Raw genomic sequence first — 26,989 nt, 5'->3', positions numbered from 1 at the left:
TCAACAGTCTCAGTCCCAGTCACTTATACATCAACCCTCTCAGCCAAAAATCACTTCGTTCTTCAGGCATGAACCTGCTTTGGACTCACTTGATTTAACAATCCCTCCGACAGAACCTGACCCCTTGATGACACCTTTAATCATGGACTGGTCTTTAAACCATATAAACGAATATACGCCACTGAGAGATGGTTCGTATTCAACTCCCTTAAGCATGGAATTAGCTGCTGCTGACCTATTAGCTAAAGGGAATTCAACAAGCTGCCTCATAGCTCCACATTCCTGCCTTCATACATCGTTTCACTCTCCTGCTAGTACTCCTTCGCTAAACAAGAGCACAATGACGGAGGATCTTCCAGAGGTTCTACCTCCCTCCAGTGGCTTGAGGCCATTACTACTGGTCCTTGATGAACTTGATAAAATGAAAACCTACTTCGTGGAGTGTAACGCTCTTTTAAAGACCCTGACTTTAATAGTAAAAAAATCCATGACAAATAACTTTTTGCAACCCGTGAATGTCACAACTAATCTTGACAAGGTGGACTTTACAAAACATCTTGAGCCCATCAATCAACCAGTCCCACCAATGAAAAACCCGAAGTCCAGGAAAGCAGCAAGGAAAGGCAAGAAATCTAAGAACATAAAGAACGTTAAACACCCCCCTTATAAGAAATTTAATTTTAAGCCCCTTTTTGAAATCTTGAAAAAATTAGAATCTTCAACTCGTCAGTCCATTAACAAACTGTCGCAGCTGGATTCTGGTTTAACCAAAAATGTCAACAAACCAAACTGTTTGAAAAATCATTCCTATCCCTCCCCTCCATTTAATAGCCAAAAGTCCACAGAGGCTATAAATACAGATGTGGTCCTACCTGCAAGGAAAATATTTGTACCTATATCAATCGAGAAACCTGCAATGAAAAAGGTTACAAAAAATAAGTTATCCTCAGCTCACATGAATCTAGTTCTAGAGCAAAACAAAGTGGTCCTACTCAATTTCCCCAACTTTCTGAGGAAGTATGGACACTATCCTGATAAATATCAGTTCTGTAAGTACCTAACATCTCGTGTGGCAATCCAAATTGCTCCCTCTGATATAAGTGGAATCCTCTTCTTATATAGCAATCAACGCACGACTAGAGTGATAATATCTTTCACAAGTAAGCACGCCTCTAACAAATTTTATGCTTTAAAACCATATTTGGCTGACCATGACCTATTTATTGTACACTGTTTTTAAAATGTAGCTCCCCCCTTCCCTTTGGTGGGCAGACCCCTTCGACAAAGTAACCCCATAAGTAAATCCGTTGTCCCTTCCCCTATTCACGTGCCGGAGCCAGACCCACAAAGTAAATCCCTCGTCCCGTCCCCTGTTTATGAGCCTGAATTGGACCCACAAACCCCCCAAAAAGATTTACATAATGAATCAAGAGAATCGGAAGATTTACAACTTATCGAAGTCTTTCCTGAGCTTTCTCAAGAAGAGCAATTAAAAATAATTTACAGACTTGATCGCTTAAAGGCCGATTTGCGATCCCAGCAAAAGCTTTTCCTTTCTGACCACCTTTCCTCTAAAGAAAAATCCCCCGGGGCCCCCCTTATGCCATCTACTCAGACCATCTCCAAGGGGGGTAAATTGCCTATTTCAAATGTTAGCGTAATAAGACCCGAATTAGAACAAATCCAACCCTTTGATGAATCAATCCACTGAAATTCCCTGCCGTCCCCTGTTGCCACTGAACCCAGAAATGTTACCCCAGATCTCCCAGCCTCTTCTCCTATCATAACCACTAACCTATTATTTTGGAACATAGCAGGCTGGAACAATAAAGTTTCGGTCCCCGATCTTCCATCCTTTTTTCGTTCCTATAACATCTTAGCCCTCCAAGAGACATGGCTAACAGAAGATCAAAATCTTTATGTTAAAGGATTTAAATCTTGGTCTAAGCCCGCCTTCCGTCCGGCCCAAAAAGGCCGCCCTAGTGGTGGGCTAGCGATTTTAATATCTACTGAATTAAATGTAACAGTCACAGAGATAATAAGCCCGTCCCATGATTATTGCCAGGCCTTAATAATATCCCCAGTCCTTTTCCCCTCCTCTATGAAATCACCTCCCCCATCTTTTATAGTTATAAATGTTTACTTTCCCCCCCTAGCTTCACCTTCTCGGTCCCAAGCATGGGATGACTTTTCTGAATTTATCGAACAAATTCATCAAAAATATTTTCCCCTCAACCTAATAATTGGCGGAGATTTCAACGCCAGGATGGGCCCCAGTTTTCCGAAAGACCCGGTTCCCCCTGAGCTCTGTCCAGGGGACCTGGTTGTCTTGCCCCGCTCTTCACGTGACAAGGTGATTAATTCTAATGGCTATGCCCTATTTAGGCTATTAATTAGTATCCACCTTTTATGCCTCAATGGATCAAAATTTGATTCGTCCCAGGGGTTTTTTACCTTTCTAAGCAAGAGAGGAGTTAGTGTCGTTGACTACATTTTGATTTCTCCCCGTCTACTAGACTACGTATTAGGATTTACCATCGAGGACAGATCGGATAGTGATCACCTTCCTTTATCGTTAAAACTTTCTTTCTCTATAGGTTATCTGATTCTCCCCCAATCACTACCTGATCCAGAGGCCTTCCAGGGCCCGAAACGCCAAAGGTGGTCCCCAAAACTAGTCGACCAGATCAAATTAACCCTATCATCTACCTTCATGATGGAGTTGCGCGCAAAAGCCTCCTTGCCAACATATGACACTAAGGAGCTATTTGAACAAATGCTTAACCAACTTCTCCCGGCAGTCACTATATCTAATGCCCACCCTACCAATACCTGTATTAATAGTAAGCCGTGGTTTGATAAGTATTGTCTAGCTAAAAAGAAACAACTTTCCCATCAAATACGTTTTACTAGACACCACTATTCAGAATCGGCTAAAGCCAAACTACTAAAGCTTTAAAAAGAATATAATAACCTATTAAAACACAAACGAATAGCCTATACTTCTATCTTATGGCAACGCCTGGGCTTGGCAGCTTGCCAGAAAAATCAGAGGGAGTTTTGGAGCTTAATTCACGGTTCCTTGTACGATAAACCACCCATTACAACTCCACCGATCTTACCAGAAAAGTGGACCCTACATTTTTATAAGATCTTTGGAGATTTATCCTCTCATCTCCAAGATTCTCCTACTCTCCCCCCAGACTCCCCAACTTGGCCTCCGGTAACTGAAGTTGAAATTAACACCTTAATCTCCTCACTTCGTTTGGGGAAAGCCCCAGGTCAAGACATGATTCCTCCTGACCTTTATCATGCTTTCCCTACTTGGTGGTGCCCTATCCTTGCTACACTTTTCACAAAAATTAATGAAACTGGTTGTATTCCATCTGGCTGGAAAACAAGCATAATAATCCCTATATTTAAAAAAGGAGATCCCACAATCTCCTCCAACTATCGCCCCATTAGCCTCCTAGATGTCGCCGCCAAGCTTTACGGCCGTTATCTTTTAAATAAACTTTTGGACTGGGACAGGGAACACACTCTCATATCCAACGTACAGGCAGGTTTTAGGGAAGGGGCCTCCACAATAGACCAATTGTATATTCTTCACCATCTAATCACAAAAGTAAAGAGGAGATCATTAAATTCCCTTTATTTAGCGTTTATCGATTTTGCTGCAGCATTCGATTCTGTTGATCGACACCTCCTTTGGAGGAAATTAAAAAATGCTGGCATCGATAAAAGACTGCTCTGGCTTCTCCAAATTTTACATTATGATACAAATCTAAGAATCAGACTGGGCTTTAATGGTCTATTATCCAAAAAAATTCCAATGAGAAAGGGTGTTAAGCAGGGTTGCTTATTAGCCCCTTTCCTATTTAATTTCTTTATTAATGATGTTGTTACGGCCATGACCTCCCCTGCTTTCCCCCCCCTACGATTAAATCAAGGAAAATCCCTGTTTTACTTTATGCTGATTACCTTCTCCTGCTTTCACAAAATAAGATTGGGTTTAAACGAATGCTTTCGCACCTTCAAGACTATTGCAATGCACAATCCCTTAAAATTAATTACTCAAAATCAAAAATCATGGTCTGTGGAAAATACAGTAAAACCAATACTAACTAGCTCCTAAATGGCCACATCCTGGAACAGGTACATGCTTACAAATATTTGGGAATCTATATCAATAATAAATTATCTTGGTCCCACCAATTGGCCCATATTAAGTTACAAGCGCTAAGGGCCCTCGGTTTGCTAAAGAAATTTTTTTACACGAAAGGTGGTCAATTACTGAAGCCTATGATCAAACTATACTCGTCAAAAATTCTCCCGTCAATCCTGTACGGAAGTGAGATCTGGGGTCCTGCCCTGCGTCTTGCCTTAGAGCCAATCCAAAACACCTTTTATAAAAACATCTTAGGTCTCCCCAAAGGCACTCCGGCTTCCTTTTTGAGAATTGAACTCAACTCCCCCTCCTTAATGGCCAAAACAGATCTAACGTACTTAAGATACTGGAAAAAACTTTTGGTCACTGCCCAGCCCTCATTGCCTAAATTGTGCTGGGAGGATCAATTGATAAATGGGGGTTGGGCAAAAAACTTTTCAGCCCTAGGTCTACAATACCTTCTAAACCCCCCCCCTTGCTCTGTAATCTCAATTCCAATGGCCTACGTAACCAGATTTATGATCAAGATCTTCATCAAGACAGAGAAACGATTGCAAATTCACATTTTTCTAAATGGCTTACTTTTATTATTTCTAATACTACCTGGCCAAATTATTTAGATATTCTAACAAGACCTTCACTTCGTAGAGCATTCACCGAACTACGCTTCCAGGTAATACCCTCGTCCATCTTACAAGGCGGATATCTTGGCACACCATATGATCAAAGGTTATGTATAGCTGGGTGCAAGGTGCCAGATGATCTCTTACATTATATGTTAGACTGCCCAATGTTTTCTCACCCAAGAGCAAGATTTTTGGTTCCAATTTTGAATATGAAAAATGAATTAAATAGATCCCAAAAGTCATCTTTTTGTTATCTTCAGTTATACCACATGTAATAATTTCGACTGCAAACTTTGCTTTGGCCGCAAAGACACTTAGGGCTAGTTTTATTAAAAATAGTAGTTCTAAATAATGTTTTAAATTTTTACTTTTTAACCACAGATGGTACTTTTGTTTTAATGTATATATGACTATACTCCTATTGTAACAGCCTATGGCAATATACAATAAACTATTGATTGATTGACATAGATGAGTACAAAACTCAATACTAAAATATTAACTGTTAAAAAAGTATTAAACTGGTAAAGATGTTAAGATGTTAAATATTAAAATAATTATATATTAAATGTTAAAATGTTAAAGTGTTAAAATGTTAAAATGCCTGGGAGAAGAGGAAGGCTTTTACCTGACGCCGAAAAGATAGTAACGTTCGCGCCAGGCGTACCTCATCAAGGAGAGAATTCCATAGTTCAGGGGCCACCACTGAAAAGGCCCTTTTTCTTGTTGCGACCTTCCGGGCTTCTCTCTGGGTCGGCACCCGGAGGAGGGCCTTTGATGTTGATCGCAGCATACGGGTAGGTTCGTATCAGGAGAGGCGTTCCAACAGGTATTGTGGTCCCAGGCCATGTAAGGCTTTATAGGTTAAAACCAGCACCTTGAATCGAGCCCAGAAGCATATGGGCAGCCAGTGCAAGCGGGCCAGAATTGGTGTTATATGATCAGACCTCCGAGTCCCTGTTAACATTCTGGCCGCTGCATTTTGCACGAGCTGTAGCTTCCGAACCGTCTTCAAAGGCAGTCCCACGTAGAGTGCATTGCAGTAGTCTAATCTAGAGGTTACCAATGCATGGACAACTGAAGCAAGGTTGTCCCTGTCCAGATAGGGGCGTAGTTGGGCCACCAACCGAAGTTGATAGAAAGCACTCCGTGCCACCGAGGCTACCTGTGCCTCTAATGACAGGGATGGTTCTAAAACAACTCCCAAACTACGAACCTGCTCCTTCAGAGGGAGTGCAACCTCATCCAGGACAGGTTGAACATCCACCATCTGGTCAGGAGAACCACCTACTAACAGCATCTCAGTCTTGTCTGGATTAAGCCTCAATTTGTTCGCTCTCATCCAGTCCATTATCGCAGCCAGGCATCGGTTCAGCACCTTGACGGCCTCACCTGAAAAAGATGAACAGGAGAAGTAGAGCTGCGTGTCATCAGCATACTGGTGGCAACACACTCCAAAACTCCTGATGACGGCACCCAGTGGCTTCATGTAGATGTTAAAAAGCATGGGGGATAGTACTGACCCCTGTGGAACTCCATATTGGAGGGCCCAGGGTGCCGAGCAAAACTCCCCAAGCACTACCTTCTGGAGACGACCCGCCAAGTAGGAGCAGAACCACTGCCAAGCAGTACCTCCAACTCCCAGATCAGTGAGTCTCCCCAGAAGGATACCATGGTCGATGGTATCAAAAGCCGCTGAGAGATTGAGGAGAATCAACAGAGTTACACTCCCCCTGTCTTTTTCCTGACAAAGGTCATCATACAGGGCAACCAAGGCCGTCTCTGTGCCAAAACCGGGCCTGAAACCCGATTGAAATGGATCTAGATAATTGGTCTCATCCAAGAGCATCTGGAGCTGGTCCGCAACCACTCTTTCTAGGACCTTGCCCAAGAATGGAACATTTGCTACCAGCCTGTAGTTATTAAGATTTTCTGGGTCCAGGGAAGATTTTTTCAAAAGTAGCCTCACCATCGCCGCCTTCAGGCAGTGAGGGGCCACTCCCTCACGCAATGAGGCATTAATCACTTCCCTGGCCCAGCCGGCAGTTCCGGCTCTGCTGGCTTTTATCAGCCAAGAGGGGCAAGGATCCAATGTAGAAGTGGTAGCACGCACCTGTCCAAGCACCTTGTCAACGTCCTCAAGCTGCACCAATTGAAACTCATCCAACAAGTCATGACCAGACTGTGCTCCGGATACCTCACTTAATTCCACTGCTATAACATTGGAGTCCAAGTCCTGACAGATGCATGCGATTTTTTCCTGGAAGTGCCTAGCGAAGTCATTACAACGGGCTTTGGATGGATCTATCATGTCCATAGGGCCAGAATGTAACAGCCCTCGGACAATTTTAAAAAGCTCCGCCGGTCGGCAGATAGAAGATTGTATGGTGGCAACAAAATATTGTTTTTTAGCTGCCCGTACCGCCCCTAAATATAACTTAGTATAGGCACTTACCAGTGCAAAAGTGCATTCATCAGGAGTTCGTCTCCATCTGCACTCAAGCCGTCTCCTGTACTGTTTCATCGCTCTCAGTTCTGGAGTATACCATGCAGCTGTATGAGCTCTACCAGGAGACGGCGCTCAGAAGCGATCATGTCAACTGCCCGGGTCATTTCAGTATTCCACAGTTTGACCAGGGTTTCGACAGGAGCGCCAGCCTTATCAGCCGGAAAACTCCCCAGAGCCTTTTGAAAACCATCCGGATTCATTAGTCTCCGGGGATGGACCATCTTAACAGGTCCCCCACTCCTGCAGAGGGGAGAAGCCGCTGTAAGTCTAAACTTCAACAAGCGGTGATCTGTCCATGACAAAGGGGCTGATGTAAGATTCCCCACCATCAGATCAACTTCGCCCTGTCCAGTTGCAAAAATCAGGTCTAGAGTATGCCCCGCCACATGCGTTGGGCCAATAGCGTATTGGGACAGCCCCATGGTTGTCATGGAGGCCATGAAGTCCTGAGCCGCCCCAGATAAGGCGGCCTCGGCATGAATGTTGACATCCCCCAGCACCAAAAGTCTAGGGGATCTCAACAACACATCCGAGACCACCTCCGTCAGCTCAGTCAGGGAGTCTGTTGGGCAGCGGGGTGGGCGGTACACCAGCAGAATCCCCAATCTGTCCCCTTGACCCATCACAAGGTGCAAACACTCCAGACCAGTAGCTAAATGGACAGGGTGCTTGGAGAGAGAGATGGAACTCCTATAGACCACAGCAACCCCCCCTCCCCGGCCCTCAGATCTACCCTGATGCTGAACCAAATACCCAGGTGGGCATAGCTGGGAGAGACTAACCCCACTCTGCTCACCCACCCAGGTCTCGGTTATACATGCCAGATTGGCCATTTCATCCACAATTAAATCGTGGATGAGAGAGATCTTATTGTGAACCGATCTGGCATTTAAAAGCAGCATCCGGAGATCTGAGAGCTGGCTGATAGGGCAACCAACGAACCTGTGGATGCGTGGGGGACCGGAACACGGCACAGCTCTTAGCTGTCTGGGCCGTGTTCCCCTCACCTGGCGAGTCCTCCACACAACGTCATAGCTCCCTCTACCGTCAATACATTTATTGGGGGCCCCTGGAATCCTCCCAATCGACATTGGCTCCTCTCTCCCAGGCACATATTGCAAACCCACACACACACACACACATTCAGACCATACACTCCCCCCCCCACAAGGCAAAAACTGCTGCAGGGCCACTCCGTTTCTAGCAAGGCTTCATTGTTAAAAAAAAATGTCACACTGCCTTCCTCCAGAATGAGCAGTGCACCACCAGCTGCCTCCTGCTTCGTTAAAAATAATCTAGCCGTCATCTTCATCCACCAAGCATGGCGAGAAAGTCACAGGTAATAAGGACAGGCACCCCAAGTCCAACTGTAATTCCAGCCCACGGATGACAAGTGTGAAGGCAGTTTGTCGGCACCTCCAGGTCGTCCGAATGCCATGATCCACAGATCTATGCAAGGCAGTGCCAAAAAATCCAGTGCCGGAGAACAGGAACCCCCGTTCTACAACGGCTGCCTGGGAGAAAGAGCAAGACAGACAAGAGGAAAAGCAGGAAGCAGGGGGCAGGAAACCCCCCCACCTTCTAGCGGCTCCCGAGGCCACGAAGAGAGGCGACGTTGGAACGGTCTAAAATCGCCTCCCCGCTGTCTTCCGGGTCTCCTCCACCTCCAAGGCCCCCAGAACCGCGTCATCCGCTGGCGACAGAAACAAAGCAAGCAGGCCGTCAAGCAGCGGGCCTCCAGATGGAAGGACGCACCACGGGCCAGGCAGCAAAGTCCGCACTCCTGCCGTCCCGGGCCACCCCCAGGCGACACCGCAGGCAACCCAGCAAACACAGGAGACACAAGAGGGACCACGCCAAGCTGACTCACCAGCGCGTCACCGCAAATGCCGAGGTAAGGACATTTATCTGATGTTTGGTAGCGGAGCTCCTGATGAAGCATCTTACTCAGTTGCCATTTTGCTGTTTTGGGGGGGAGCAGGATGCCAGCAGGGTCCCGATGTCTCCAGCATCCTACAAGTCAATCAGCATGAAAGAGTTTAAATAGGGAAAAACTGGAAATGTTTGTGGGAAAAATATTGAAGAAGTGATCATGGAACTGGAGAAAGGAATGGTAAATAATACTTAAAAGAACGAAAATATGGAAGGATGAGAAGAAGAATTTAAGAGTCTGTTGAGAGAAATCAAAGCGAAAACTAGGCAACTAGAAATTGAATGCAAGGTACATCAATCAACAATTTAAAACGTAGAGGCCTGCCAGAAGGCATAGAAAGAGGGAATCTAGCTGGGAATCTTGAAGAACATTTATCCAATTATGTACAGCTCAATTGTACTCAAGTGGGTATTAACTTTTCGAATACGGAATAAAAATAGGTCAAGTCCATCTTTTTCAAGAAGAGTCTTATCCAAGAGATAGTCTGAGAGTAAAATTTGCAATAACTAGGGTTGCCATATTGCCCGGTTAGCCGGGTTGTACCCGGATTCTTTGCATGCCACCCAGCGCCCGTTTAGCCCCTTAGGTGGCCCGGATTCTCAGCTTTATTTTTTTTAAAAAAAATTAAGTTTCTAGGTGGTCCGGTTCTCAAGATATACATAAAAACGTCAGCCACCACCCCCGACTGTTAAATCTTTTTTTAAACAAATCTGTACTTTATAGCGCTTCATAGCTCAGTCTAACCCCGCCCGTTCAGGATTGCAGCCAATCAGTGTGAAGCCAATTTGGTTGACCTGGGCAGTGTCTAGAAAACCTCATTGCAATGCCAGAAAATGGTGGTTCCCCTCCCTCTGTTTATTTGAAAATCTCATAAATTGGGTAAGTATATACATTTCAGTTTTTTTCCCTCTTGTGTGCAGGAGTCAGATCCTGGACAGTGTTTTCAAAACCTTCTGAATAGTTGCTTTTGTGGGGGTAAAAGCATGCTAATCCCATATGCCCAGAGTAAATCCTATTGAATTCAATAGGACTTACTTTTGAGTAGACATGGTTATGAATGTAAATTAATGGGACTTTTGAGTGAATGTAAAAAATAATTGTGTTTGTGTTCTAACTGTTTCTGTCCCCCCTCCAGTCCTATTTTAAAGCAAGTAGGCAGGTATTACAGTTTTTATTCTGTAGGAAACTAATACTGATTTTTTAAAAACTAATACTGATTTTTCTGCAATGACCAACTGGTTTGACAATAAACTATTATATAGGCTGCAGTGTGTGTGTGTGTGTGTGTGTGTGTGTGTGTGTGTGTGTGTGTGTGTGTGTATGGAGTCTTTCCAACAACCCTGTGAGGTAGAGTTGGGAAACCAAGGCAACTCACAATAAGAAATAAATCCCTTTAAAATCCAATAACCATAAATCAAGAATAAACAGTTGGAAAATAGCCTAAAGAGGCATGATTCTGAATTTTGGGTTGGATGAATGAAGTTTATTTATTATTTGATTTATATCCTGCCCTTCCTCCCAGTAGGAGCCCAGGGCGGCAAACAAAAGCACTAAAAGCACTTTAAAACATCATAAAAAACAGACTTTAAAATATATTAAAACATCTTTGAAAATATTTTTAAAAGCTTTAAAAAAATCTTTTTTAAAAAAAGAAAAGGCTTAAAAACATATTAAAAAGCAATTCCAACATAGACTCAGACTGGGATAAGGTCTCAACTTAAAAGAACAAGTTGAAAGAACAAGTTCCTTATCACTTGAGGCTATAGTTCTCTGCACACCACCCTGTTCAGATCTTGTAAGTTCAGGTCTGTAGCTTCCTTTATGGAATCAATCCATCTCTTGTTTGGTCTTCCTCTTTTTCTACTCCCTTCTGTTTTTCCCAGCATCATTGTGTTTTCTAGTGAATCATGTCTTCCCATGATGTGTCCAAAGTATGATAACCTCAGTTTCATCATTTTAGCTTCTAGTGATAGTTGTGGTTTAATTTGTTCTAACACCCAATTATTGGTCTTTTTTGCAGCCCATGGTATGCACAAAACTCTCCTCCAACATCACATTTCAAATGAGTGGATTTTTCTCTTATCTGCTTTTTTCACTGTCCAACTTTCACATCCAGGACTGGGTCTTTCATGATGCCTGGGGGGGGGGAGCAGGAGAGTAGTCAATAAGACAGACATCCTGGCATTGGTAATCTAATTAGCAAGGTATGTGTGGGGTTGTTGCACACTTCCAGGCTTAGTTTCATTTTGAGTAGGGAGGTGGAACCTCTGTAGATGTGGTTGATCAAAGGGAGAACAAATTTTCAGTTAAGCAAAGCTCTGCTTTTATAAAACCTAAGAAACATACAGATACTTTGAATGTCTGAGTGCCTGCACCAGTGGAATACCGGAGGAACTTGTAAAACTTGCTGCTACAGTATTTAGAACTGTATGTGGTGTGAAAGACTCCTTTTTCTAACATTTTGGCTTCTTGTTTTTCTCCACCCACCACATCTCTGAAATATATCGTATATGTAATGGTTAACCAGACTGGTGCCCTGACTTACTTTATGTTGGTTGCTATTTTGTGTTTTTATTTTTTTTTATCATTAATTTTTATTCAAATTTTCAAAAACAAAACAAAACAAAACAAAAATAATTAAACAATAAAATAAAATGTTGACTTCCGATTTGTCGCAGATCAGTTATAGGTCTACAATATATAACAAACCTGTCTCTTAAATTATATTACAAAATCACTTTCCTCCAGTAGTTATCTTAATTAATCATCAAATCTCATAAACATTACTTTATTCTTTCCACAGAAAGTCAAAGAGAGGTTTCAATTCCTTGAGAAATATATCTATCAATTTTTCTCCAAATAAACATGTCGATTAATCCATCTCATCAAATCTGTTAGGGTTAGGGTTAGGGTTAGGTCCAATAATTTCAATAGCCATTCTTCCATTATCAATGTTAATTCCATCTTCCATCTTCAATAATCCTGTTAAGTCCAGTAATTTCAGTAGCCATTCTTCCATTATCAATATCCCATAATAATCTTGCTGTCATAGCCATAGTCATATAATAAGAGTCTGATGGGAATTTCCTTTATCACAAATATTTCCTTGCCATTAATTCTGAGTGTGTTGTTGAAATATTGTTGTAAAGTCATATCTCTGTTCTTCTTTTTTACGAAATGCACTGGCACATCTCTTGAGTTTTTCCATTGTCACATATCTGTAATTAATTCCATAGATTTTTTCTATGTCAAGCTCCATCACATCATTCCAGTCCAGAAATTTATCCAAGACATTGATAGCTTTATCTCTAGTATCTTCATTAATTTCTTCAGAGACAACGTTGAATTCCAAACAGTAAATTTTATCTCTAATATCCATAAACTCCAAGTCTTTTTCCAGTTCCACATTTGTTCCAATCTCCAGGGCTTGCATCTTCCCTTTAATTTTTCTTTTTTCATCTTCTAATGCTTGTCCAATTGTATCTCTGATCTCATCAACCTCCTCTCTCACAAGATACCCTATTTCTTTAAGCTCCTGCTTCATTTTGCCAAATTCAATTTTCATCTCCTGTCTCAGGGTTTGTTTCGTTATCTCAGTCTCATCCATTATTTTCTGAAGCATAATTACTTCCAGGATCTCAGCCACTTTCTTGATTGCCATTCTTAAAACCACGAAGAAAAAAAACCCCACTTCTTATTCCAGCAACAATTGGGTTAATATTCCAAGCCTGATGACATCACAGTGTAGACAGCTCAGCCTGCCTTATCTCTTATATGTTCAGGAATGCAAAACAAGTTTAGTTCACAGCATCAAAACAGTTAGTGGCATCGTGAACCAGCAGATTCGTCAAAATGAAATAGACCAAAAAAAATAGTCCCAGACATATAATACTCCAAAAGTTCATAAATCAGATTTATTTATTTTTTTTCTCCTCGGAATAGAAATCCCTCATCCGTTTGTATCTTTAAAATGCACAAATTCCAGGCCAACTTTTTGCAATAATAACAAAGATAAGCTTTTTCAATTTCTTTCCTCCTTAATTTTGTGAATGAAAGAGAAGAGTTATAACTCACCCAGGGATTCTTTATAGCTGATTCATTGACAAATCTCTTTTTGCTGCAACAATTTAAACCAGATGATAAAAATAGAAAGAAGGATGCTTGCCTGTTAAAATCCGTTTTCCTTTGAAGAAAAGATAAATGTGTCGCTTAATCAGTTAGTGCTTGTTTGGCAGTCCGTCCGGCATTGCAGGCTGAACCTTCTCTCATAAACTAATGAAATCCAGTCCTCCCAACAAACGCAGGCTTTAATCTCTACATTTCTCCCTGCCCGGGAGAAAGTCTTTATCAGTAAAAAAAAACATTCTGACTGATTTTAAAACTGAAAAAGCTTCCTCTGAGACGACAGCTCGTCTCAAAGACAGGCACAGGCGAAGTCACCCTTCCCGGAAGTCGCTATTTTGTGTTTTTATTGTGTTTTTATATTGATTGCATATTTTTATTATTTTTATTATATTTGTAAGCTGTCCTGAGCTCTGTTTTTAACAGCAGAAGGGCAGGATATAAATCCTCTTAATCAATCAATAAATATTGGAAACTAGAGTCTAGGCATTTAAGGTTGAAAATGTAATTTTTTTAAAAAAAATTTCTCACATCTTTCCCCAGTTATTAGTGGTAATTCCTAGGCACAAAAACAAAACAACTGGACAATCCAAATATTAATATGCAAATATTTGCATAATGTGCAAATAATATGCAAATATTTGCACAATATGCAAATTAGCCTGCCCGGATTTGTGGAACTGGACTATGGCAACCACAGCAATAACCAATAGATACTGGTCAGGGGAGAAATTCTTTACAAAGGAAAATCAGATAGAAATACTAGCAGATGTTCATCCAGAAGTTCTAAATAAAAGATGAGATACAATGTGAGATGTAATGTAAGAAACTACTTAGGAAAATATATATGTGGGGAATTCCCTTCAAACTGTTGGCTATGATAAATAATGAATGGATAATGGTTAAAGCAGTTGAAGAAGCAATGATATTAAAAAAAGAGATAGAAGGGAATTCCGTACGAGGAAGTGAAGGAAGGAAATCACATGTAAATATGAGTAAAGAACTAATGGTAGGAAAATGAGTCAAATAGTATTAAAAAATAGCAGAGAAATTAAGGGCTTGAACACAAGTAAGAAGATAGGAAATCAGAAAGAACTGGCATTCACAGAACATTTCACTGTGGAATATAGACTAAGGATTTATTTGTTTTGTTTTCTCTCCTATATATTGCTGCTCCTGTTTCCCCCTCTTTTCTTTTTTATATTAATATATCTAAGTAAGTATTAATATATCTCTTTCTGAATATAAAATGAAAAAAATTCATACAAACTTTTTTCACAATAAAAAAATATCTGAATATTAAAGGTCTCAACAAAAGATTACAAGACAATTACACATGGAAAAAAATTCTGCAAGTAAACGTATTGAAAAGCGAGGAAAAAACGGGACTATCTTGTTAGGAAAAGTGCTGCTTCAGATGTATAAAAAAGAAAGCGGTAGCGACAATATGCATCTTTTATCAATCATGAAATATTGCAGAATGAAGTGGGAAGGTTTATTGTGGTTAATGACACTTCATCAGGAAAGGAGTTGATTTTAATATGTGTCCATGGACTACACACATCTCAGGGAAATGTTTTTTAAAAAATTGCTGAATTGTAGAAAAATGCAGAAGTGAGATATATTGATAGCTGGAGATTTTAATGGAGTTATCCAATCTAAAGTAGATTCACCTTGAGGTTTAAGAATGTACCTATAGCCCACAGATATTTCTATCAAACTTAAAAAGGGGGGAATAGTGAATGCACCAGGGCAGCAGGAGTCCTGACCTCCTCTCTGACATATTGTACTGCCCTCCAAATTTGTCAAAATGCAAACACCATTTCCGTTGGTCTTTCACAGTCCAATCCACTTCCTGTGTAGCTTGGAAGAATTTGGTAACATGTGCCTCTGAGCATATGGCGGTCAGCCCAAATAGAGGGTTGAAAGTTGTGGTGCAGCAACTGCAAGTTCTCTTGGATGAAACAGATTATCTTGACCCATTCCAGTCCAGGTTCAGGCCTGGTTATGGGACTCAATCGGCCTTGGTCGCCCTGATGGATGACCTTTATCAGGAGAAGGACATGGGGGGAAGTGTGACTCTTATTTGATCTCTCTGCGGCTTTTGACACCATTGACCATGGCATCCTTCTGGGCTGACTTGGTGAGATGGGTATCGGAGGTACTGTTTTACAGTGGTTCTGATCCTATCACCAAGGTCATTTTCAGAGAATAGCATTGGGTGATTGTCTTTTGGCCCCCTGGCAGTTGTGCTGTGGGGTGCTGCAGGGTATCATCTTGTCCCCCATGCTTTCTGAAACCAGTGACAGTTTATTGCAGGCAACCAAATTCAGGTTTTAGCCAAATAAAACGCTTATGTACAGAAGTAATATCTAAAACCAATCTTTTACAAAAGTTATAGCATTTAAAACTAAAACTCAAATCTCAAGGTGAGCTTGCCTAATTTGAGCAGCTCTCACTGCAAATTTTGCTGTGCTGACTATTACAGATCTATCTGGACCGGTCAACAAATATTTGATCTTCTCTATATCACTGGAAGAGGAAATCACCACTAGAAATTTCTCTAAGTATTTCTTCCTTGATGTCTCATACAATTTACAATGTAACATATAGTGGATGGTGTCCTCTACCTTTTGGTCACCGCAAATACAGAGGTGCTGATCTCTAGGAATTCTCTTGTATCTTCCTTCAAGGAAGTTAGAGTTCATTGTCTGGCAGCGCAAGGCAGTAAATGCCTTGAGGCGAAAAGGTGGATTTCATTCAGACAGATATTTCTCTTCCTCATGATGCTCTTTTATAAGGGGAAAGATGTTAGAGGATCTAGATGAACTAATAGCATCCATATCCTTCTTTGCAAAGAAATCTTGAAGATGCCTTTTGATATTGGCTGGACAGGATTCCTGCAGCAATAAGTAACTCTGGATCAAGGCCATATTTCTGTAGCAATAGTTTGCTGTTAGTTAGCCAAGTATTTTGAATGGGTAGATATAGCTGCTCTGTTATACACAATTTGACCAGTCCATTTGAGGAGCAATTTTAAGAAGTAATAAAAAATGGCCCTAAGAATAAAAAATAAAATAGGCATTGCACCCACTTCTGCTCGAAGGTAGGCTGTGAGCGTTCCTGGTGGAAGACCCAATAAAGTATGTATAAAACGGTTTTGGACTGATTCCAATTGATCTGGTTCGGGAATGCCCCCAAGTTCTGCCCCGTATACCATCTGTGGAATAACCTTGGCTGTAAAAACTCTTAGGGCTGGTATAACACGGCTCCCACCCATGACTTCTGAAAATTTCAACACAGACTGCATTAAACTTTGAGTTTTTAACTTGTTAGCCTGCCAGTGACTATTCCATGAACCATTATATGCAAAGCAGATCCCCAGATAATTAAATCTGTAGGTCTGTTCCAATAGATGACCGTCTAGAAACCATTTGTGTTTAGCTGGACATTTGCCAAAACCATAACTTTGGTCTTGGCATAATTCACACTTAGCTGTTCCTTCTTGCATGTATCCCCAAATGTTTTCAGTAGTCTCCTCATACCAATCTGAGTCTGGGACAAAAGGATCATGTTATCAGCATATAACAAAATAGTTAATTTCTGTGAACTGAGAGCTACTGGAAAGTTAGATTCATCAACTAATTGATCTATAATATCGTTCACATATATATTAAACAGCAAGGGAGCTAACAAGCAGCCTTGTCTCACTCCTTTAGTTGAGGCGATTTCCCCTGACAGCTGACCTTCCCTACCTACCCTAACTTGAAGCTTCCAAGTCTCCATAATTTTCTCCAGAGAATCTCTATTTATCCTGTCAAAAGCAGACGTCAAATCAACAAAAGCTGCAAACAGATATTTCCTAGGGGCTGCTGCGTATTTTTCTCTCAAATGATTTAGAACAAAGCATTGATCTATAGTTGTCTTCCCATGACGGAAGCCGGCTTGTTTGTTCCCAATAATATTGTTGCTGTCTACCCAGATTTCAGCCTTATCTAATAAATAACGTGCATATAATTTAGAGGATACATCCAAAAGACTAATTGGATGATAATTAGCTAGGAGAGATTTATCTCCTTTTTTAAAAATTGGGACCACATTACTTTGGTCCCATCCCTGGCGCAGTCTGCCAGAAGAATTTATATAAGTAAAGAGTTTTGCTAATACTGGAGCCCACCAATTTGAATTATCCAAAAACATCTGTGGGAGAAGCATATCTTCCCCAGGGGCTTTCTGTCTGCGCAAGCGAGATATTAAACTTTTCACCTCAGAAGTAGTCACTGAGGGCCAAGCAAAAGTATCCTGATTATCAGGGATTTGAATTAGGTAGAAGAGTTCTTGTTAAGATTAAATCAGAATAAAAATTAAAAAGTTGATTAAAGTGGTTCTCTCAAGACTTAGGGAGAATTAAAGCATCCAGGCCATATCTCCTCCTTGAGCTTGCAAGCCACCAAGTTCCAAGACTTTTTAGAATCTTTAGAAGTTATAGCCTTTTCAATTTCTGACCACATTGAAACATAAAAGGCAGCTTGTTTGTGTTTCAACAGTTTCCTATAGTAAAGTCACTTCTCAATCCATGCTTTCCTCATTAGGGAGGTAGCATTAGGACTAGCATGCCTATGTAACACCTGTCTACAATCTGCATCAAACCATTTCATAGATCAGGAGTTTGGCTTATAAGGCAAATTATTTGAGCAGAGAGTACCGACTTGTTGCACAATGTCTGAGTAAACAGATAGTGGATCATCAATCTCTGTTCCCAAAAGTCTGTATCTAAGAGACAGCAGCTCTTCATTAAGGAGAGCCTCCTCTACTTTTAGTTGGATCTCAGGAACCCACCTCAGACTGCGCCTCCCTTGCTGGACATAGGGAGGTTCGTAACCCAGACCTTTTGAGGCTTCTTGGAAATCCACCAATTCCATGCATAGTGGCTGGTGATCACTCGCCAATTGAATTGTCATGCCCGGTACCATTGCAGATGAACAATCTAAATTTGCAAATTAACTTCAACAAACAAGTACCTACGAAAGTGATTATTTTGTCCATGGATTTCCTGTATGGGAGGTAGGCTATATCCTCTGAGTTCAAACCAAACCTTTCATTGGCAATTAAATACTCATAGTCTATTCTGGCACTGAAATCTCTGATCATGATCATTAAAGATGTAGGGAACTGTTGATTAATTAGTTCCAAATGGGGTTCCAAAATATTCCATATATCTGCATTAAAATCTCTAGATCCTCTAGGTGGAATGTACACGTTTATACAGATTAATGCCAGCCTGTTTTGGCTTTTCAGATGTATGGTTTGGATAGAAGGGGAAATAGAATCAATTACCTGGGTTTCTACATTTAAACTAGTAGCCACTCCCAAGACAAGTCCTCCTCTACTTCTTCCTTTCTTTTGGTCCTTTCTTGGTGGAACTGAAAACAGGGGTTTATCTTAGTTTTGGGCACCGAAGTCTCTTATAAGCCAAGCAGCTGGAATTGTGTGAGAAATTTGAGAAAATCCAAATCCCTCATCTTATTATCTCACCCTGAAATATTCCAGAATAGAAGTTTTAAAGGTATTTGGGGGGGCTTGGGATTTACAATCCCTGCCACTTGAGGGAACGGAGGTTTAATTTTTACGTTCTCACAATACTCCCTGTGTCATTTAAGGGGAGGGGTTACTACATCTTTGAGCTGAGCAATGGATACTTTGGGAGGCGGGGCAGATGTCTTATTGCCTGGATCGCTCTCTTGTAACAGCAGTAACTCACCCTCAAATATGGCTGGGTTTGATACTTATTTACGATACTTCCCCTCTTCCTCCTGGATATCTTCAGTCTGATTTTTACCTTCCCTCTTCCCCAGAGTTACTCCACCTAACAAGATAGTTTTGGATTGCAGCGGCTGGCCATCAAGGCATCTTCTGATAATGTTAAATTTCTGTATGGAGTGAGTTTGCTTTAGGTGGGCACCTCTGTTGTTATAAAGCCCTTCCCCTTTGGGGGGTTTGGGCTACCAGCTATGGTTGGTTCCCCGAGGTCCTGGCATAACTTCTCATCCGCTTGAGTAAGTAACTCATGCCTTTGCAAGATAGAATCTTCTTCTATATTTTGTGGAATGAGGATCATCTCAGTTGCGTCCTGTTTCTTAATAATAGGTTGGATCTTGCTTAAAAATTTGTTTAATAGATTTAGCTGAAGGCCCCTAAGGCTAAAAATGATTGCTAATTGGTCCTCCTCTGATAGGGCATCATACAATGCCATTAGGGTCCCTACTTCCTCCGAAGTAAGAAATTGATCCTTTAGTAGGTTCATTTCAGTAGGAACACCTTTGGCCTGGAGGCCTGATTGGATAGTATTCATTTTATCTATATTAGTTTCTGTGTCGCTGATAAGTCCTTAAGTGAAGTGGAGGAAGCTACATCCTCGAGGATTGAAAAGCAGCCTTGGAGGAGATCCCCACCAAGGAAAGCTTTATCTAATAAGGGTCCTCCATGCCAGTTTTGCTTCACCTCTTCATGATTTTTAGCCTCACAATCCAATGCAACCAACTGATTAGTGTCAGCAAAAGTTCTGCCCAACATTTAGGGTAAGTCCTATTAATTGCCACCACCTGTTCCTTGGGGATCTCTTCGTTGTCATCAAGGTCAATCAGCTTACCTGCTGGGCACTTATCTTTAACTGGCCCTAATCCAGAAGCCAGCATTGCACCTTTACAGTGAGGTAATCTCCTTCCCTGTAGCGGACATGGTGGGCTACAAGACATGGGAATTAACTGCAATTACCTAACATGGCGCTTCACATCAATGTCTAAATTGCTTCATTTGGCTCTGGCTCCAAGAATGGCACCTGCAACCTGCTGACTGACACATGTTATCATGGCTCTGGCATTACGATAATTATAAAACAAATAGTCTACTCTTTCAATATCCCCAGTAACAATGTGGCCTATTTTCGCCTTCCTCAAAATCTGTAAAAGATGTAACTTCCTCTCCAACTGTGTTAGGAACTCTGGCGGTTTGGGGTAATTACATAGAACCACCCTGCTGTTTCATTAAAACTAAGGGAAAGGGTTGGACTGTTTCGGGCTGCTGCTTCACTATAGTAGTGAGCGGAGTGATAGGTAAACTGTAGAGCATTAGAGGAGAGGGACATTCTTGGGGAATAAAGTCTAGCATGGCTTCCTGTGGGCTAAGGTCTTGTTGCACAGGAGGAAGAAGAGGAAGACCAGACACTATATTCGCCCCTTCTTCGGTGAAATTCTCTCTTTGTTCGGGCTTTATCTTATTTGTCCTATTTAGATGCTTGGGCTTCTTCTCCTTCTTATATTTTGTAGTCTTCACATCTCTATCCACCAGTTCAAAGAGACTTTAGAACTGAAATCTTTTATTTACCAACTTGGTGGTAGCGACCTGCTTTTGTTTGCTAGCCCTTTTGGATATACACCTCTTGGTCTTACTGCTTTTCTCATAAGATTTCAGTCTGCTGCTTTTGTTACAGTTGGAAGGTGTAATCACCGAGAGAGTGTTATTAGGATCAATATGTGGCCCACTTGCATATTCTGGGCCATTCTCTAAGGTAGATGAAGCAGAGGTGTCCACTAGAAAGTTATTTTGACTGTTTCTGACCGAAGTTTCCTTTGTAGATTGTAATGGGGCAGGGGAACATTCTGAGCTTGCTTTAGCCTGCTGCTCTCTGAAGGCCTCATAAATCATTTGTTTTATAGCTGGAACTATCTCCTGCAGCGTCACTCACAGGGCAGATAGCTCCTTGAAAAGGTTCTTCACCAATCTCCCCTGTAGCATGCATTGCGAGCTAAGAAGCTCCAGGTTAGATCAATCTAACAACTCAGGAGCCTCGTAGATAGAACAATGCTCTCCTGGAGATGGAGCTACAGAGCCCAGCTCCTGAACATACTGTTGTGCGCCTCCCCAATCTCCGAGCGGTGAGATTTCAGAGGTCCCTGCGTTCATCCAGGGTTTGCTTTCCTTTGGGAAGGAGGTCAGCAGAGACTGTGGTGTCTTTATGAAATATGGTTTATTTATTTACACACATTCCAACCTGAGTTTAGGATGGAGGGGTTCAAGGCATCAGCAGTCCGATATCCAGGTTTCCCATCAGTGTTACAGGAGGCACCCCAAATGCCATGGTGCAGAGAGCCAGTCTCTCTGCCTGCCTCCAGTTCCCAGCAATTCTTCCTCATGACCCAAAAACACAAGCCTCTCCTAGCAGCTGGGGGGGGGAGGCTCTCCTGAAGCGTTTCAATGACAAAAAGGTCTTCCTGGCCCATTTACCAGTTGCTGGGCAACTAATAGACCCATTATCCTACCTTGCCACTCTATTAGGATCCGATGAGCGAGGAGTTACCTGTTCTAGGTTACTTTTAACAAGCAAGGTATCTTTTAGCCTTGGGGTACTAGTTTTCTTCTCTATCTTTGAGTCATTTGCCAAAGCAAAATAATTGGGGAGCTTACTTTAACTATGGACGAGTCCAATCTCCTTTTTCGCTCTCTAGTAACCACCATACTTCCTCAGAATTAAGTTGGTTAGATTATTTATTATTTATTCTGCAACTCTCTTTCTCAGCTGGGCTACCCAGACTTTGTATCACTGTTTCCAATCTAAAATCCAGTTACTATTACCTTGAATAAGCAGTTCATTCCTCAGAGTCCATAGGGCAGCAGAATGTAGACTTAGGATGGAAATAAATCCTAGTAGGGAACTCCCTTTTCCTCCTCAGTAAACACCATGTAGTGATTGTTTTTATACAAGACCAAGTACAGTTTTATCTGTGTTACTTACTTTACTTTCTCACAGGGGGAGGAGCTCAAATCCGACTGCACAGCTGTGAATCAGTTTTCTTTCACTTTAACGAAAAGAGGGAGGCCCGCTTTGCTCTTCCCCTTTGCTCTCCCCTTTTCCTCTTCAACTCAGCAGTAGAGCTCTGCAGGATGCCGCCGTCCCCTGCCATCTTCCAAAGTTCTGAAACAGGATGCAGGTCCTGATGGATTTTGCCCACATGAAGCCCTTGGGAGTCATGAGGTGATTTGGGGCGAGGTGTCAGCAGTACGCTGACAATACCCAGCTCCATTTCTCTGTAACATCTGAATTAGGAGAGGCTGTGCAAGCCCTGGACTGCTGCCTGGACTTGGTGGCGGGCTGGATGAGGGCCAATAAACTGAGTCTGAATCCTAGCAAGACAGAGATGCTGTGGGTTGGAGGTTCCTGAGTTCAGATAATTAGTCAGTTGCCTGCTTTGGATGAGTCGTACTCCCTCTGAAAGAGCAGGTCCGTAGTCTGGGGGTGCTCCTGGATCCATCTTTGTCACTAGAGGCCCATGTGACGTCTGTGGCTAGGAGTGCCTTTTACCAGGTTTGGCTGGTAAGACAGCTGTGCCCATTTTTGGACTGGGATAGCCTGACCACTGTTGTCCACACACTAGTAACCTCCAGGCTGGATTACTGTAATGGGCTCTATGTGGGGCTGCCCTTGAGGTTGGTTTGGAAGCTGCAGCTTGCGCAAAATGTGGTGGCGAGACTGCTCACTGGGGCAGGGTATTGCCAACATGTCACCTGCTGCCGAAAGAACTGTAGTGACTGCTCATTTGCTACCAGGCTAAGTTCAAGATTCTAGTTTTGGTGTACAAAACCCTATACAGTTTGGGACCAGGATACCTGAAAGTCTTATCCCTTATATACCCAGTCGATCACTGCACTCTGCAGATGAGGGCGGCCTGCAGATACCATCTTATCATGCGGTGTGTTCTGCACAACATAGGAAATTGACCTTTAATGTGGCGGCACCTACCCTGTGAATTCCCTACTCTTAAATATTAGACAGGCACCATCTCTCTTATCTTGTCGGTGCCTATTGAAGACCTTCCTCTTTCAACAAGCCTGTTAAGTTGACTCTGTTGGGGTTAAATTGAAATCCCCAGTGCTTGTAAAACTATAGTTCACTTGTCCTATCTAAACCAGCTTGGGCTTTATGGGAAATAGAACCAAAGTGGCCTTTATTTGACTTTTGATATAAAATGTCGGTTTATTTCCTGGTGACCTGACCCTTACCTACATTCCAGCTTAAACCGGCTTTTATTATGCGAGCCACTGGAAACTTCCCTACTATGTATCTCTTGTATCACATCCATGCCTATGACCTTGTTTATTGCTATAAAGGTGCCTTGCATAGAAATGTTATAAGCTGTTCCGCTGCCCCTCAGATCTTGACTTGTGAAACCCTTTGATATGCAAGCGTAGTAATTTTCATGTCTGTCTCCTACCCATGGGGCGCCCGGTTGCAGCCGGCCACCCTTTTACTCTTCCCTTCTTCTGTAGTTGCATAGTGCTTATCTCTAGGACATGCGAAGTATGCAGACATGGAATCTAAGAGATAATCTTAGTGTTTCCACTTTCGTCCTTCCCCCTACACCCCTTTACCTCCTTTTGTCTGCCCCAAAGCTATAGTGTCTAGCAACTGCTTCTTTTGTATTTTGTGACGTATGCCCGATACTGTAAACTTCGGGGTGAGCCTATATAAACCCTATGACACCAATAAACGAGGTTCCCATGCTGGCCTGCTTCGGCTTGTAAGTATTGGGTCCCCTTTGCAAAGGTTTTTGTCTCGTGTTACTTGATCTCTGATAGTGGGTTCATTTGCACTCAACTCCGCACTCTTCCCGGGTGTAATAAGCGAGTTGGGGTTGACAGGGCGACTTGCGTGTTGGGTTTGGACCTAACAACTCCTTATCCCCGTCTGCGTCTGTGTTGGAATTGCTTTTGAACATGTTTTTAAACCTTTTCTTTCTTTTTTTTTTAAATGTTTTTAACCTTTTTTCTCTCTTCAAAGCCTTTTAAAAATGTTTTTAAAGATGTTTTGTTTTAATTATGTTTTAAAGTGTTTTTAGTGCTTTAGTGCTTTTGTATAAATGCTGATCATGCCCAAATATCTTTTGGATAAGTACTGTAAATAGAGAAATAAATAAACACCCTTAGAAGTTGCCTTTTTGACAAATTGGTAGAAATAGTTAAACAAGGATGAGATGTTTTTTGTTCACAATGTTACACCAGGTATAACATGGATTTGAGTCAAACATTAATATAGGGAATATTTATTTAAAAAAAACCCTCAGAGATTAAAAAGAAATAAATCAGCAAACAATTACTAGGTGAGAGAACAGAACTAAATGTATAAAATATACAAAAAGCAGAAAAATCACTGACTTTTTTAAGACAGAAGGAACTTTGAATTAGGCAATAAATATTCAAAGTTATTGGCTAAATAACTTCTCAAAGAGCAAAAAGAAAAAGCAATATCTGTTGTAAAGTATGATACCAATAACAAAGAAGTTGGAAACTCAAATGAAATCGCTAATCTCTCAAATATTTTCAGATAGTTTTATGTGGTTCTATGTCTGACAATCCAAAAATTCAAGATTTTTAATGTTTTTCACTGCCTAAACTGGACAGTTTAAAAATAAATTTGTAATGAAATGAATTTTGGTTCTAAATTTATGATGATATTGGACAATTGTATATTAAGCCTTTATGCTGATGACATGGTGTTGATAGTCACTAACCCCTTGGATGACCAAGAGCAATTCAAACAAGCATTAGGTTTATGGTCACTTTTCAAAAATCAGAACCTCTTTGCTTCCACGTGTCTCCCTGAGATCGGAACACTTTCTCAAAAATACTGGGCATTACTTTATACCCCAGACACCTGCATTACTTAGTGATGCAGATACACAAACATTTTAATAGGATCAAAATTAACTTTAAACTATCTGGAAATCCATTAACGCATATATGAAATGCTGGGGCAAGCTCCTTATTGGTTAACATAGCAGCACTTAAAATGAATGCACTTCCACAACTCCCCCCCCCCATACATTCCCTGTATGGATTCTGGAGAGGCAATGTAAAATTTGGCAAAAAGAAGGGGGATTATTTGTAGTTGCATCAGAGAAACTTATGATTAAGTGTATATCGTTACAGACATATACAAGAGTGGGAGGACAGGGAATTCCTAATTTAAAATGTTATTATGAAACAAGTCAAATTTATCATTTAAATCTATCATTTAATTGTTTTGATTTTAGATAGTACAAAAAAGAGATGAAAATATAGATTTAGACAGTTTGCCTTTTAGTGCTCATTTATTCCAGAAAATTAGTAAAATAACAGCAGGGCATATGGCTGCAAATCCATTTACTGATGCTCTCATAAAATGTTGGGAAAATGTGGACCAGCTTTAATTGGTTTGCATCCACCACTGACTCATCTCTACTTCCATCCTTCTTCTTGTTATGTTCCTTCAAGTCGACTACGACTTATGGCGACCCTATGAATCAGCAACCTCCAAGAGCATCTGTCATGAACCACCCTGTTCAGATCTGGTAAGTTCAGGTCTGTGGCTTCCTTTATGGAATCAATCCATCTCTTGTTTGGCGTTCTTCTTTTTCTACTCCCTTCCGTTTTTCCCAGCATTATTGCCTTTTCTGATGAATCATGTCTTCTCATCATGTGGCCAAAGTATGATAACCTCAGTTTCATCATTTTAGCTTCTAGTGACAGTTCTGGTTTAATTAGTTCTAACACCCAATTATTTGTCCTTTTCACAAGTCCATGGTATGTGCAAAGCTCTCCTCCAACACCACATTTCAAATGAGTTGAATTTTCTCTTTTCCAATTTTTTCACTGTCCAACTTACACATCCATACATAGGGATCGGGAATACCATGATCTGAATGATCCTGACTTCAGTGTTCAATGATACATCTTTGCATTTGAGGACTTTTTCTAGTTCTCTCAAAGCTGCCCTCCCCAGTCCTAGCCTTCTTCTGATTTCTTGACTATTGTCCCCATTTTGGTTAATGATTGTGCTGAGGGATTGATAATCCTTGACTAGTTCAATGTCCTCATTGTCAACTTTAAAGTTACATAAATCTTCTATTGTCATTACTTTAGCCTTTTTATGTTCAGCTGTAGTCCTGCTTTTGCGCTTTCCTCTTTAGCATTTGTTTCAAATCGTTACTGGTTTCTGCTAGTAATATGGTATCGTCTGCATATCTTAAATTATTGATATTTCTCCTTCTAATTTTCATACCTCCATCTTGGTCCAATCATGCTTTCTGTATATGTTATACATATAGATTAAACAAATAAAATACACCCCTGTCTCACCCTTTCTGATTGGGAACCAATCAGTTTCTCCATATTCTGTCCTTGCAGTAGCCTCTTGTCCAGAGTATAGGTTGTGCCTCAGGACAATCAGGTGCTGTGGTACCCCCATTTCTTTTAAAGCATGCCATAATATTTCATGATATACACAGTCAAAGGCTTTGCATTCTTTCATCCTAGCTTTTACAATAAAAAAGAAAGGAATGATGGGCAAGGCAATTATTTCAGATTAGACATTTTTAAAAATTGAGGATCATTTAATCATGGAACAGGGTTTTTGTACCACACTGAGCATAAATCGACTCACATGGATTCAGTGGTGTCAGCTACATGATTTTCTCTCGATAGCACAGATCAGGGAGCAGACGCTTCATTATTTCACTATGTTTACGAACAATTAATTTTGGAGGTTAGAGATGAGGCACAAGATATTGTTTCCCAATTGTACTTGCTGCTGTTGGCAT

The 26,989-nt window shown here is 41.3% G+C and overlaps 1 protein-coding gene across 4 annotated transcripts in view; it reads right to left on the bottom strand.

Annotated features, from left to right (window-relative positions):
• OLR1 (oxidized low density lipoprotein receptor 1) overlaps positions 1–22,257 on the bottom strand; it is a 33,891-nt gene extending 11,634 nt beyond the window's left edge. Inside the window, exons 1-2 of one of the 4 annotated variants that reach the window (XM_061630516.1) lie at positions 22,150–22,257; positions 9,174–9,316 (exon numbers count right to left, since the gene is read on the bottom strand). The gene's annotated coding sequence lies outside the window, so the exon portion shown is untranslated. Of the gene's footprint in view, positions 1–89; positions 298–9,173; positions 9,317–21,989; positions 22,121–22,149 lie in introns of those variants that run through there. The other 3 variants (XM_061630375.1, XM_061630448.1, XM_061630572.1) reach the window with 3 other exon arrangements.
• Between the last annotated feature and the right edge of the window lie 4,732 nt (positions 22,258–26,989).

This window comes from Rhineura floridana, chromosome 1, assembly GCF_030035675.1.
Source record: "Rhineura floridana isolate rRhiFlo1 chromosome 1, rRhiFlo1.hap2, whole genome shotgun sequence".
Classification (NCBI taxonomy): Eukaryota; Metazoa; Chordata; class Lepidosauria; order Squamata; family Rhineuridae; genus Rhineura; species Rhineura floridana.
The sequence above is the reverse complement of the archived record's forward strand: the minus strand, read 5'-3'. Positions and strand labels throughout refer to the sequence as shown.